At 41.3% G+C, this 13,755-nt stretch overlaps 1 long non-coding RNA gene across 28 annotated transcripts in view; it reads left to right on the plus strand.

The window, feature by feature from the left end:
- The first annotated feature begins 4,106 nt into the window (after window positions 1-4,106).
- Window positions 4,107-13,755, plus strand: part of LOC308595157 — a 231,853-nt gene continuing 222,204 nt past the window's right edge. For 18 of the 28 annotated variants that reach the window (XR_014011782.1, XR_014011783.1, XR_014011795.1 and 15 more), the window contains exons 1-2: window positions 4,107-4,222; window positions 5,329-5,607. This is a non-coding gene — a long non-coding RNA (uncharacterized lncRNA). Of the gene's footprint in view, window positions 4,223-5,328; window positions 5,608-12,221; window positions 12,510-13,755 lie in introns of those variants that run through there. The other 10 variants (XR_014011811.1, XR_014011812.1, XR_014011813.1 and 7 more) reach the window with 3 other exon arrangements.

The following is a 13,755-nucleotide window of genomic DNA, read 5'->3' on the forward strand; positions in this document are numbered from 1 at the left end:
AAGGTAATTTCTTCGCTCCATAGTTCACAGGCCAAAACCACCACCAATCCGTTACTGAAAGCACTGTCAGTCAATCAGAATGACACCCTCAGTGCCAATATTCTTGCTAGTATGATCCCCAAGGGGATTTTGAGTTTGAAGAATGCTTCCAAACACTCACTGGGCATCTCATTGGCCTTGTACCACAGAACAAAGACCAGGGTGGAATCTATATACATATAAAAAAAGGCTGTGAAAATGTTTTTTTTTAAAAAAAAGTTTTGAAAAATACATCGAATTTGACATAGCTCACTGTTGCCATCTAGTGCTGCATTTGTATATTGTACTTTACAACACATTTAAAACATTTTATTTGCAGCTACATAGCTGAGTCCCAGGTTTCTCCAAGAATTCAGTACATAGTTTCTCCAGTTAACAAGCATCTTTTAAGGACATGATTACTGTATGAATTCTGAATTGATTAAGGTGCGTTTTTAAGGTCTCGCACAATGGCACAACCTTGCAAGTTTTTGGGCACCATGCTTAAGAGCACAGCACCCACAAATGGGATGTACCGATTTAATCAGGGCAGTTGAGGGCTATGAGGTCATTTGATGTTCATGGAAGAATAAACTACTACCTTGAATCTTTTACAGGGATATGAGTGAGTCAATGGATGTATACACCTCTCTCTCTCTCTCTCTCTCTCTCTCTCTCTCTCTCTCTCTCTCACACACACACACACACACACACACACACAAATGTGTTGTGAAGTCACCAGATGGAAATAATGTGCGGTTGCCAGAGTAACTTCTTAGGGACACACACTAAAGGTACCACATTATCATCATTATCAGCAAAGGGAAGAAAGTTTTGGAGGCTACTTTCTGCCCAGGTAGCCTCCTTGTTCTTTTGAACTGGCTCCAGCAGATTTTCCTTTTCTTGTCTGTTGTTTTTTTTCCTGTCCCTGAGACAAATTAGGAATGTAGGGAAGGCTTCACTCACAACAAAACAATGATTATAGCAGGTAATAGGACCTCGCATTTATCAGGGCTTTGAAAGAAAAGGCCTCAACTGATGCTTTTGTTTTGCCTTCTGGTAGGTCAAGGTATTTCTGCCCCCTCCCACCGCAGACCTTTTCAGTGTCAAGCCATTTCTTCTGTCTGTAGTACAGACAAACTATCAATGTTTCTTTTCCCACAGGGCCCTTATGTGACAATAATATATATATATATTAAACCCAGCAAAAGGCACTGTAGAAATTTGAACTTATAATGACATTCTTTTATATTTCTTTACAATGAACAATAGCTCCCTCAAGACCTGCAGTGGCGATCCACAGGCATATGCAACAATGCAAGCATAGGGATGAAGAAGGGGGAATAGTCTATTATTGCAAGACAGGCCATTTAATGTCCTGTGCCGGGGGTTGGCGGCAGAAAGAATCCTGTTTTCTTCAGCCAAATCTTTTTCTCCCTCTCGTTGAAAATGTTCAAAAGCTTTTGCGAACCAACGTGGAGATGGGGGAAAGATAAGGGGAGAGGATTAACATTTTTCTTCTCCCTGGGACAAAACATTCACTCTTCGGTGACAAGGGAATTTTGAGATCCTGCGAGCGAGAGAACATTTCTCCTGATATCTCCTCGGCCTTGACCTTTGAGCCGAGTCACAGCAGAAGTCAAACACCGAAATTTAAGCTAAATAAAATGGGAAGTGAAAGGTTTTCACAATGAGCAGTTCCACCTACTGACTAAAATATGGACTGGCACATTAAATAAAATTCTACACAAGGTATCAAAAAGACCTAGAAATGTGTGCTTAACATAAGTGACTATCTTTCCCATAATGGGCAGGAAGTTTTTCTTTTCTTTTCCATTTACAATATTTTCAGAACATGAGGTTGTCCAGGGACAGAGATAAGGAAAGGACTAACATATATTACTCTGGCTTGCTTTCCTAACAAATGTTCTGCACCCATTAGATTACATATAAAACAATTCATTGGGTAAGTGAAAACGTTCTTCATACTGAATCATCTACACAATATTCTCAAAGACAATTCTGTAACTGGGAACTAGCCAGCGATCCAGTCTTGGCTCATAATATTGCCTTATCATGTTGAATTGCTATTTGTTGGTTTGCCCCATTATGTTTTGAAATGATTTGATTGTTACTGTTATACTGCATGGATTTACATTTGTTGTTGTGTTGCGAGCTGCTTTGAGCAAATTTACATGGAGACACAGCACACAGACAATAAAATAAATAATAAATGATCATGAATTGGCAGTTGATGCCAAATGTACATGTGTGATGTCCTCATGTTGCAATGAAGTACGGCTGGTGATTGTGCAGACATGGGTTTTCAATAAGGTTGGAAAGATGGTTTGTTGCATTTATAGCCTTCGGTTCGCTGATAAGGAAGAGGTTTAACCTTACGACAACCCTATGAATTTGGGTAACGTGGAAATGAAGCTGCTTCTCAAAGTTTGTCTTCAGGAATTCTTCCTTTTTTTGTTGGTCAATGTCTGTGAACATCTGGTAAATATTTGATATTTGAGATCTAACAATACCTGACACATATAGAACGTGCTTCCTCCGTCAATCCATTTCTGTATGTGGGTATGGAAAAGGTGAGCTATAGGACTTGAATTCATATAGATTACAGTGATACCTCGGATTACAGACGCTTCAGGTTACAGACGTTTCAGGTTACAGACTCTGCTAACCCAGAAATAGTACCTCGGGTTAAGAACTTTGCTTCAGGATGAGAACAGAAATCGTGCGGCGGTGGCACGGCAGCAGCAGGAGGCCCCAATAGCTAAAGTGGTACATCAAGTTAAGAACAGTTTCAGGTTAAGAATGGACCTCCAGAACGAATTAAGTTCTTAACCCGAGGTACCACTGTATATGTGGGGCTGCCTTTGAAGATCATAAACTTCTAGAATGCTTTCTCATGTTCACTGTTCAGAGCATTTAACTCTGATACTGTATCGTCTGCAGTGGCTTCAGATACATTTCTGGGTTCAAGTAAAGCACTATTTTTAGTCTTTAAAACCCTAACTGTCCTGAGGGAATATTTAGAATACAGTAACTTCCATACTCATGGCTCTGCTTGGCCTTTAGATCTTCCATAGAGACCCTAAGATGGCAGATCGCCGAAGAATTGATGCTTTTGAATTCTGGTGCTGGAGGAGACTATTGAGAGTCCCATAGGCTGCAAGAAGATCAAACGTATCCATTCTTAAGGAAATCAGCCCTGACTGCTCACTGGAAGGACAGATCCTGAAGCTGAGGCTCCAATACTTTAGCCACCTCATGAGAAGAGAAGACTCCCTGGAAAAAGACCCTGATGTTGGGAAAGATTGAGGGCACAGGGAGAAGGGAACAACAGAAGACGAGATGGTTGGACAGTGTTCTTGAAGCTACCAGCATGAGTTTGACCAAACTGCAGGAGGCAGTGAAAGACAGGAGTGCCTGGCGTGCTCTGGTCCATGGGGTCACGAAGAGTCGGACACGACTAAACGACTAAACAACAGCAACTGTGTGCCCCTGCCATCTGAAGTACAGAAAGTGTTCATGAAGGGCAGGGCCTTTTCAGAGGTGGCACCACTTGATCACCCTGCCTAAAGAAGATTGTTTGGTCCCATTACTAATCACATTTTTATTTTATTTTAAGCAGGCTATTTAAAGATACTGCTTCATGACTTTGATCTCTCTGAGTGCTGCAGGTTCTGCACTGATCTCAGCTACAATTTAAATATTTTGTTTGTTTTGCTTAAGTCCATCTCATTGAACTTAAATGGGGCTTACTGCTGAGTAGACACGCATAGGATTTTACTGTAAGCTGTGGAGATTCCTTGTTCTATAAATAGCTAGACAGCTAAAGTCATTTCTATATATCTTGGCTATGTTATCAGCATAAACCAGTCAATTCAACTCTTTCTCTTGCTGAGTCCTGGAAATGGTTTTTCTGCCCAGCTAGAGTCCTTACAGATCTCAGTTAACAGCAGTTATGACATAATGATGCTTACCTACCTCACTGCATTGTTGTTACAAACCTTATGTTGATGACATCATCAAGGGTTTTTAACCAATCAGGAGAGCCTGCTTGGCCCGAGTTCACTAGCTGACTGGTCAGTTAACAGCTCTCTAGAACCGGTTGTTGATCTACAGTATCTGGATTAAGGATTGTTTTTATTATGAATGTCTCATGATCATTTACTGAAATCATGTTATATAGGTAAGTTTTAATTTATTTAATATTATTTTATTTCTTACACATTTTGGCTGAGATATTGAGATCAGTGAGTGGTAGAGCTATACTGAGGATCAGGGGAAAACTTAACTTGTGTGGTCTGTCTTTCCTGCATTGTCGAAGAAGTATAACTATACAAGGTCTGGTTTGGCTTGCTTATGAAAGGGTACCATTTCTTCTCTCTTTTGACTGACTGATTTAATCCATTAGTGTTTGGAATAAAAAGCCTTATTCTACTCATTCTTCTTTATGTCCAAAAAGTTAAGGAATACAATAGTTAATATCTGTTTGGGGAATTCTGCTGTTCATGAAGGAGGGATTTTAGTCAGTGATTTCTTCATTTCTTGTGTGTCCTTAACCATTTTAACTGGTCCATTTTAACTGACCATTTTACTCAGTCTCCTTTAATAGAGCTTACAGTTTAACAGGAACTCTTTGCCTGTATTTTATCTTCTTTTAATTTAGCTGTGAAGAACTTGAACTTATTTCTTCTGGATTATGAGTCTGGTTGTAAATGTATCGCCAGGAAGGGAATTTCAAATTACGATCTACTCTCCATTTCAATATCATTTTAAAACAGCATTTTTAACCGGTATGCTGATCAATTTCAGTAATATATAATCATCTGTTGAGTTTATTCTCTGTGGTGTCACAACCTCCACAGTGCATTATCTAAGTGTATGTAAGACACAAATTATCTTCCAAAATATCAATAAGTTGCCCTTTTCAATTGCTTTCTGGGATTCTGGTTTATTTTATTTTATTCAAAGCAGGAGGAAGCTAAGAACAACATCAATGCAATGATTTATAGACAAATAGTTACAAGAACAAATCTGTATCACATTCTATGATTCATTATAAAAATCTTAAAATAAGCAGTTTAAATTAAGGGTGCCTAGGAATCACATCTATTTATACAAACACATACCAAAACTGCAACATACACAAAGCTTATAATTAAGATCTTCTCTTTAAATTTCTCTTTATTGATCCAAAAGTATAGTGCTTGGCAGTGATAAATTACGTCTACAGAATCCAGTAATGATATTGAATTATCAATAAATAGTACCATTTTCGACAATTCTCTCTAGATCTTCTATAACTTGGAACAGTTGAGGGTCCCATGCCTCATCAAACCCAGATGCTGCTATCAGCATGCAAAGTACAAAAGTGAAGCTGAGCTGAGGTGCTGCGTCTGCTCGACTGCCCATGTTGAGGGATTTTGACTTTTACATCTGGAGCTCTACAGACTGTGCTTTGGATTTGACTCTGGACTGTATCCTGACTGTTGGACTTCAGACTTGACTACTCGGATTGACCCTGGACTGCATTTCCTGACCTTTGGACTTGACATGTTGACTTGCTGCCAGGTAGGCCAGGGGTTCAGGACACTGTTTTTTTTTTAAAAAAATAAAAAGTGGGGATTGTGGTGAGAGAGTTCAGAGCAGCAACTTGGCTCCCTCAGCTGCCACTACCCATGAGAAAGCACTGGTGGGAAGAGACAAAGGCAGAAGGGAGGAGGACCGATTTAAGGCGATGTTATCGGGGAGCCAGTGTAGTGTAGTGGTTAAGAGCGGTGGACTCGTAATCTGGTGAACCGGGTTCGCTTCCCCGCTCCTCCACATGCAGCTGCTGGGTGACCTTGGGTTAGTCATACTTCTCTGAAGTCTCTCAGCCTCACTCCACAGAGTGTTTGTTGTGGGGGAGGAAGGGAAAGGAGATTGTTAGCCGCTTTGAGAGTCCTTAAGCGGAGTGAAAAGCGGGATGTCTAGTCCAAACAACTCCTCCTCCTCCTCCTCCTCTTCCTCCTCCTCCTCCTCCTCCTCCTTCCCCCGCATAAAGCCATAAATTACACAGCACCCCAATCCTTGAAGGAACACCTCACCCTATCCCAACCTGTCCAAGCCCTAACACCTTCTTGTGATGTCCTTGTTGAAGGGGGATGTTGTTTGATGAAAGCACATGAAATTGTAATGCTCTCTGTGCTACAGAAGTTATAGTTGTTGTAGTTGATGTTTTACCTATTTGCTTGTAGTAACTGGCTTTACTTTATTGTTGTTTATATGGCTGTTTTAATGCGAATACACACAGGTCCTGCTATCTACTTGCTTGCTATGCAAAAATTCACTTATCTGAACACAAATAATTATACCAAAATCTTGCTACACACATGGCTGATTCAGATATCCAAATAGCGGGCGTTTCACCACTTCCTTACTTGTTTGTGCTTTATTGGTCTATGGCAGCCATTTTTGAGGAGAAACCATGGAATGAGGGAGCGGGAAGAGAGACTGGACAAACCAGTTTTTCTTTTGTCTTTCTTTCGCTCGTTGGCTGCAGCCATTTTAGCATCTGGGTTTGAGCAGCATCTGGGTTTGATGAGGCATGGGACCCTCAACAGTTCCAAGTTATAAAAGATCTAGAGAGAATTGTCAAAAATTGTACTATTTATTGGCACCATGGTGGGAGGAGGGACAGAGATTACAGATTAGAAATGTTCCCAAAAGACATAATGGAAACCATCTGATCATTGTGCAAATGCTTGTCGAATGAGAGATTTCCTGTGAACACGCTGCGTTAGGAAAGTATGTGTATTGTAAGTATGTGTGTATTGTAAACTGCTTTGTGATCCAAATGGAGGAATGGAAAGCTGGACATATAGCAACTAACTAAATAGTCATCCCCCCATTAATATAATATAGAGGTGAGCTTCTATACTGGCAAGCAGGTCTGTTAGATAGTTTTTTTTAAATTAAATCAAGTTGCGGTGAGTCAGTTTAGTTCATGGTTAGGTTCTATTTTAGTAATCAAAAGAAACTTCCTCAGCTAAGTCAACAAATGGCTCAACCAGCTACAGAATAAATGATTCCAAAAGGAAGTAACTCACAATTCCAATAAGTCATGCCTTAGAAAGTGGTACCTTTTGTCATCTAGGAACAAAGAAAACATCCACTGCTGCATTAGTCAGTTAATGAGGTGGATCCAAGCAATCCTTTTCCCCAGAGATGGTTGTTATAAAAACGGGTTACGTATAATATCCAGTCCTGGCCCTGCTCTTGCTGAAAATGACTTGCTGAAGGAAAGGCTGTTGGTACCCTACAGGTGACATCCTGCTCCTGGTAATTGCTTATTGATCTTGAAGTGGGTTACCTAGGGCCTCAACAGAGGGAAGATCCCTCTTTAGAAACGGCCCGAGTAAAAACAGCAACAGTGTCCCTTCTCTCCAGAGCACCAAGAGATGCTGTTGTGGTGGATGAAGATGGAATTAGAAGGAAATTGGGATCAAGGACTCCTCAGACAATCCCTGCTAGACTCTTTTGCGATCAGAAGTTATTTTTGAAGATTCCTTATTACCAGCAACATGCAGGGATACTTCAACATTCCTGCAAATTAATAAACAACAACAACAACAACAACAACTTTTCAGCCAGAGGACCACATTCCCGCATGGGAATTTTTAATATATATATATATGAATCTCCAGGAAGAAACCCCCCCCCCCAGCATTCTCCTTTCTTGACAGAAGGAAAGTAGGTTGGAACCCAAAGCAAAACAGAATCAAGGAATACTAATGGAAACAATAAAACTGTAATTACAGAAACAATAGCTTCAACCCTTTTAAGGGTGGGGGAAACTGCTTTAAGCATTGCTTCCCCCTCTTCTAGCAGCAGCACAGCAAAAAACAAGAAGCAAATAACAAAGGAAGGTGGTCCCTGACTCACATCTCTCTCACATGGAATGGCTATCAGGGTTGGATGAAGGTGCTAGTGGGGCTCATAAGGAATAGATACGATTTATGAGCCCCCAAATTATTCTCTGGCTTTGATAAAAATATGAGATAGAGAAGAACCCATTGATTTTTCTCACACTCTCCCTGCCAGCCTACGCCATTTCCTCCTTCTAGCTCCTCAGAAATTAAGCTTGGGAAAATAGCCACAGTAACTTTTGATTTAACGTTTTCTATAAAAATTGCGCAATATAAATTGTATCTGCCTCTCTGTTTCACACATCATTTGCTACGCTAAGGGTGCAGTTCTATGGGATTATATGATGGATTGGATATACTCCACTGACATCAGAGGCAGAGCTCTGATGTCAGAGAAGGAGATCCAATGTCAGCCTCTCTCTCTCTGATGCCAGTGGCTCCTAGGAAACCCTGACTCAAACAAAACCCCAATAATAATATTCTCTTCCAACCTCTTGCACATTACGGATGACCACACCAGAAATGCTTCCTCTTTATCAAAATCTGATATAACCATCAAATATTTAATGACAAGATCTCAACTTTTCAAAATCTGGTTATACTTTTACTGGTTTTTATAAAAAATGCTGTCACCTTAACCATTTCTGCTTATACCAAGTGTCTTCAGCTGCTAAGTCTTGCTTGGTTTTCAGTTGCTTTTATAGGTTTCTGGGTAGTCAATTCTAGAGAGCGCGTGAATGTATAAAAACTAGTACCTGTCGCTCTACAGGTGTGATTTTTTTTTAAAAAAATAGAAACCCTCCTGCTTTTATTTGTGGGTTTTTTAGTGTAAATGGTAAATTTGCCTGCATGGAAACAATACCCATCAAAAACAAAAAGTAAAAATAAACCACAGAGATATGCCGTGGTTACAAAATACAAATTTTACATCCTCCCGCCTTCCTACCCAGATCACACAGAGAATTAAAAACAGATCAATGATTATAGATCTACACAAAACAATGAGCATTGCAGGTACTGAAATTTTGATAATTCTTTTTAATAAAACAGACAATTTGGATCCATTGCAAAATCAAAATGTCTCTAATGATCTGCGCTATCATTTTCCAGTTCTTTACCACCTTCCCAAACTCTTGCTGCATATGGAATATAACTCCTTCAGCTGTATCCAGTGCTCTGTGCATGCAGTTCCACTGGTGCAGTGGGACTTCCTTTTCCTTTCCTCCTCCCTGTGTGCCCCCTAAATCTGCTCCAGGGGTTCCCCCAGCTTTTTGGAGCTGATTTTGAGGATACGGGGGGGGGGGGCGCTGAAGGGGACACGACAGGAAGAGAAAGCTCTGTTGCGTGCACAGAAATCTCTCATGCCAGTAGAGCATTACAGATGGCTCCCTGGGTTTGCATGTCTAGAACTTTCCATCTCCTTCCCCATAAACCTTTAACTTTTCCCAACCAGTTAATTGCCAATGAGTGACCATCTTAAAACAATTCCCCTTAAAGTTCATTGCTACCAAAAACCAGAAAGTTCCATAGTGCTTATTTGTTCCATTTTTTAAAATGTACACCATTTCTTCATGCCTTTGAGCATTCTGGAATCTCGTGTATAATTTTGAGTAATAATTTCATTCCACCAGATAACACCAACTTTCCAAATTCCGTTCTCCTGTGTCTCAAAACCCACTTCGGCATTTGATTTTATCTGGCTGTACTGAAAATAAGCTCGGCTCACTTACATTTTTTCCCACACACTTGTCAGAGAACTGTTGCTGAGCCGATATTGGTATTTATCTATTTCCCTTCTGTTACCACACTTTAACATTACATAAATGTCCATCTATTTTTGGGCTCCCGTAGATGATCCATTTATTGAGCATTCATCCTGATTTGCTTGTACAAAGCTTAAATGGAGGTTAGATTATATCAGTTCATTATTGAACATTCATTCTGATGAATTGTATGCCAATGAGTTTATACGTTTATACGTCTTCCCTTTAATAACCACCCCATATTTTCCCATGCATTTCTTTGTCGTTTTCCTATCTGCAGTCAGCCAATGTTTCCTTTCAAAAATGGATTTGTTGCATTAGGGCAACAAAGCATTTTTAATCCACTCTAACTGCACAAACCTAAATCTCCCAGCATGCCTATGAATTCCTTCAACAAAACTCTGACAACACAGAGACCCCTAGATTTTATATGTTTACTGTATATCTAACAGATGCTATCCAACCTCAGCAGATTTGTGCAAAATCTACTTTCTCCATTAGGGGGAAGCCTTGCTCTGCATTTGGTGAGCGGTTTTCATTTCTCCCCAAAGCACTTTCAAGTCGTATTTTTTTCCTCATGAAACTCTGCACTCCTATAAATCCTGCTCCTAAAACCCCTGTTTCAAAGGGGGCTAGGTCATGCCTGCTTTTTGACTTGAATGCGAGCTGTTGACAGAAAGAAGACAGGCATCTGTTGATCAACGAGAACTGCTTAGTCCCTTTTATTCTGGCTCCTTTGAGTACTTACGTGTGCATTAATAATAATAATAATAATAATAATAATAATAATAATAATAAAAAAAAAAAAAAGCGTGGAACGCTGCACTCTCCCCACAAAAATGTCAGCCTGTTCCAGAGGCTTAACCAGCTGTCTCCTTTCAGCTCCGCTCACTTTGTGACATAGTTAATTCAGTGAAGTGCTCTGTGTCAAGTCTCCCCTCCCTTCACAGGTCCCCTCTTTATACTAGTTGTCTTGAAAAGGAATACGGAAGGCAGCAACAATTTGGGGTTAGATACTTACAGTCAGGGCTGGATTCATCTCTCTCTTGTTCCACCTATAGTACCAACAGCGTCGGTTGATTTTGAATAGTGCCAGTTCAAACAGTAAAATAACCCTCATGCGATACCTTATTCAGTTCCAAGCATAGGGACCCAAGGGGGCAGTGCATTGTTTATGTCACTGATCAGTGTCGTGACTCTACCCTTCCTCTCTTTTTAGAGCTGTTAGGCTCATGCAAATTGCAGCAGGAATGTCTCCATGGAGAGCTGATTCGCACAACACGCCTGTCTACACACAAACTCTATGCTTGGGGACATTGGAAGCTGTTTTAGAATCACAGAATCATAGAACTGCAAAGTTGGAAGGGACCGCGAGGGTCATCTAATGCAACAATCTTTTGCCCAACATGGGGCTTGAACCCACAACCCTGTGCTGGGCCCGGGGGTAACCCAAATAGCACAGTCCAGGTCCGGTCCCGAATCCAGGGATTCCGCGAGGGGTCAGTCTGGGCAGGGTCAAGGCAGGACACGAGGTAGAAAACCAGGCAAGGTCAGGCACAGGATCACAGGCAGGTTCTGGCAAACAGCAATGTTGCTCCGACAGCCTTTTATCTTTGTTGGTGTAATGGCCAGTCCTGATCCCCCGATGACTCACCTCCCTGTCTTGCCCGAAGGTGAGCACTCCTCCTGCGAGTACTCAGGTCTCTCCTTCTCTCAGACCTTAGTCTTCAACTCAGGCGATGTCAGTGGGTTACTAGACCCAGAGGCTGCCTCAGCCTCCCCTGACCCAACCCAACCAGTAGTGGAGCTGCTGTAAGTGATTGCCCAGCTGAAGGCAATGAGGTAATCCCCACATCTGGAGCCAGGGCAGGCTCAGGCCCCTGATTGGACCCAGCTCTTGCTTGTTGCAGGGGAACCTGTGCAGACTGGGGCTCTTCAGAATCAGGCCCCAGACTTGGTTCAGATGCCACCTGAGGCAAAGGATCCGGTGCAGACTGAGACTCCTTTGGTTCCGAGTCTGAGCCCAAGTCCCAGGCCATCTCAGACCCTGAGATTCAGTATCTCATGCTCTACCGACTGAGCTATCTTGATTTATATTGAGTCAGATCGTTAGTTCATGTGGCTTAGTGGCTCTCCAGAGTTTCAGGCAAGGGACATTTCCAGATGTCAGGGATCATCATCATTATTAATTTATGTTTATTATTGAACCTCAGACCTTCTGCATGCAAGGCAGGTGTCCCACACTGAGCTGTAGCTTTCCTCCAGAGCTGATTGGCCCAGACATTACTGAGGCCGAGTAAAAATGTCAGTACCTGAATCAACATCTCTACCCAGACATATACCATTTGGAAAGTAGATTTATTATGGGAAATAGGCAAAATTGTGTTGTTATAGCTGTGGGGAATGGTGATAAGGCCGAGAACAACCACTGGAGGTGAAGTCAAGGACGCCTCCAGAACTAATCGCTGAACAATGGTTTCCATGGCAGTTACATAATGACCTCATAGAAGGAGAAGGTGTTCAAGTAACTCAGTCTGGGATGCTGATAGCAGCTGGCAGGTGCTATCGTGCCTTACAGCTTAAAAAAAATAAAAAAGCCAAGAACTCATGGATAATTTGTGGGACCAGTGAATAATTTAAGGGACATTGCAGAACAGGTTGGATCTGGTTTTGTTCCAGCCAGAAGATGATGGTCAACGTCAAGCAGATAAGCAAAATAAGATTAGAAGAGTTGAAGTAAACCATCTCATTGCCCCTGGCTGAAGACCATACTTGAATGGGGTCATTTCACTTTGTGGCTCAAGTGAGACTATACATAGCATGTGTGCATACAACTATGGGCATGACTCAGCCATGTCATTTTTTTAAAAAGTCCCATTGATTTCCATTGCAGAGTTAAGGATGTGCTTAAATTCTACTAAGGGATGTGGGTGGCGCTGTGGCCTAAACCACCAAGCCTCTTGGGCTTGCCAATCAAAAGGTCAGCGGTTCGTATTCACAATGAGGTGAGCTCCTGTTGCTCTGTCTCAGCTTCTGCCAACTTAGCAGTTCGAAAGCATACCAGTGCAAGTAGATAAATAGGTACCGCTGTGATGGGAAGGTAAACGGCGTTTTCGTGCGCTCTGGCACTTGTCATGGTGTTCTGTTGTGCCAGAAGCGGTTTAGTCATGCTGGCCACATGACCCGGAAAGCTGTCTGTGGACAAACGCCGGCTCCCTCGGTCTGAAAAGTGAGATGAGCACTGCAACCCCATAGTCGCCTTTGACTGGACTTAAGCGTCCAGGGGTCCTTTACCTTTTACTTTTAATTTCTGCTTTAAATCAGTGGCACGTAAAATGATTAGTAAGGGCCAATTTACTACCGAGTAACAGTGTGATGAGAGCATGGGTTCAGGCACTCCTGCGGAATCTGTCACACAGCGAAAACTGTACACTGAAATTGCAATTCAATTCAGAATTTGTCACAGTGGTGTGCAACCAGTTTTGGGAGGTTGGGAGAAGGGATGCATAAATCTGTTCTTTTTGGTTTCTCTCAATTTTTCATTCCCTCTATCTTCAATTAGCTACATTTTTACATCAGTTTGCAATAATAAAAATTAAAAAGTCATTGGGGAAAATTGCCAGGATTTTAGTGAGCATTTATCCTAATGTACACATATTTAATGCGATTTTGCCAATATACATATTTCTGAAGCAATTTCCCTTAATGTAATGCATCTTTCTATGTTATTTTCATTAAAATGTGAATTTATATATGCAATATATGTTGACAGTCATAGGTCATGGGACACTCTTTCTAGGTGTCTCTTGAAGAGCTTTTCTTATGCCAAGAGGCCTATGCAGTTACATACAATCTTCTTGAACAGCTATTCCCTCTAATGATTGAACTATACTGCTTTGAATGGTTTTTAATTCTTTTTATTGCTGTATACTGCCCTGATATTTTAAGAGAGGGTAGTATGTAAATACTTTATTTACCTATTAAATGCACGATTTCCCCTAATATACACAATTTTGTACACATTATTTCTTGGGAGAAATGCATAGGGA

Source organism: Podarcis bocagei, assembly GCF_964188305.1.
Source record: "Podarcis bocagei genome assembly, chromosome: 9".
Taxonomy (NCBI): domain Eukaryota; kingdom Metazoa; phylum Chordata; class Lepidosauria; order Squamata; family Lacertidae; genus Podarcis; species Podarcis bocagei.